Below are 2,063 nucleotides of genomic sequence, written 5' to 3'. Positions count from 1 at the left end.
AGAGAGAGAGAGAGAGAGAGAGAGAGAGAGAGAGAGAGAGAGAGAGAGATTAGTTTCATGAAATATCCTATGTAATTTCGACTAGGAAGATGTGCTTGGTAAGCCTGCCACTTTGTGTTACGACTTAATGAGATCTCTCCAAAGGAAGCACCTGTCCTTTTCGTTTCGCGACAACGTACATATGTATAATTTTCTTCATCGTTTCTTCATTAATAGTAAGCAATACCTTCAAATTATTTCCTTTTTATTAAACGAGAAAACAGTAAAGTTTTCATCGAACAACGTCCTTTTTTCATTTTTTTTTTCTTTTTTTTTTTATTAGAAATTTATTAGAGTTTAAAAGTTGTAATGTATGTTTGAAATTAAACCTCGAAAGTAAAATCGCGTGATATTAATGAAATTAACTTTTAGTATACATATCTACGTATATACACGATACCATCCCGAGAATGAGAAGAAAGTACAGAATAACGAGCAACTATTTCTAACACACATACAATGTCAGGAAATTACTATCGCATTAGTATTATAATTCTGAAAGCACTTCTAGAAATTTTACGAAACTATTTCGTACGATAAATGAGTATCAACGGGCAAACCAATTTTCTCGTAACTCTTTAATCGATACTTCCATTATCAATTTCTGCGTTATCACTTTTAATAATCGTTAGTCAACGTGTACGTACATACGTTGGTCGATCAAAGTAACGAAGCATGAAATTTAGAGTTCGTTAAAATTTAACGTTTTCAATCTGTGGAATGATAAGGAATTTTCATAGACCATTTTTTATAGCTAGTTTTACTTGATACTAGCTCTTGCTATATCCATACGAACATATATAAATATCCGTATAAAGCAAACATTTAAATTGACATGCATTGGCTAGCTATATAACGTTGCAATAAATAATAATTCGATCATTTTATAATTATTCAAATAATTTATAAGTACACGGGGAATATTAAACTAACATTTTAGTAATAGTGCATTCGCGTAATATTAGATATTTCCTATCACGCGTTATAGTTAAATTAATTTTAATATGATATTACGTAAGAATGCATCGAAATTTTAGCTTTATACACGACTAAACTTAAGCAACTTATATTTTTGATAATTTTATTATTATTTAAACAATATCTAATATATCGAGAGTGTATTATAAAATATTTAAACAATTTTTGTACATAGCATAAATACTTAAACACTAAAAAATTTGTAACACACAATCAATGTGAAAGAATTTTTATTTAAAACTTGAATTATTTAAAATTTTGGATATAAAGCCACGCGTAAACTTACCAAAAATAATCCATTTACTCACTTTCATAATTACCGGAGCAGTATCCTTTTGTATTCCGATGAATGAACCTCGAAGCTCGCATTCTTTGCAACCAACAGTGAAGAGTTAACGCAAATACATAATTATATCACTCATTCCTTCAATATTCTAAGCAAATTATTTTGTTTTAGAATTAAATGGTGAAGTGGGGATACTTTGCCACGCGTGATGATAACAAAATCGGAACTTTGATCGATTTTGATAGTTACTGATTAAAGCTTGCTTCGAATTTCGACGAGTATACATAACAGTTCTCGAAATACGCGTTTTCCACAAATAGTAAAGAAGAGTTAATTTTGGTACAATTAACTCGAAGAGTTAATTAATTACAATTTTTACAATATTCTATACAATATGTTTCGTTTTAGAATAAAATGGTGTAGTGTCGAAACTCTGCCACGTGGAAAGACCATATAAGGGGAACGACTTTGACGGTGGGTCCAGTTGTGCCACGAATTTCGACTAGTAAACATCGCAATCCTTGCAGTACGCAAGCCTCGTACATAAACGAGAAGAGTCAGTATAAGTACAAAATTATATCACTCTCCGCAAGGAATAGAGAAGAGTTCGTAAGCACAAAAATGTATAACCCATTCTTTCAATAATCTATACGATTCGTTATGCTTTAGAATAAAATGGTGTAGTGGGGATAATCTGCCACGTGTGAAGACGATATAAGGGGACCGATTCACTGTCAATGGTTCATTCATGCTGCCAATT

This window comes from Vespula pensylvanica, chromosome 17, assembly GCF_014466175.1.
Source record: "Vespula pensylvanica isolate Volc-1 chromosome 17, ASM1446617v1, whole genome shotgun sequence".
NCBI lineage: Eukaryota > Metazoa > Arthropoda > Insecta > Hymenoptera > Vespidae > Vespula > Vespula pensylvanica.
Note: the sequence above shows the minus strand (reverse complement) of the source record.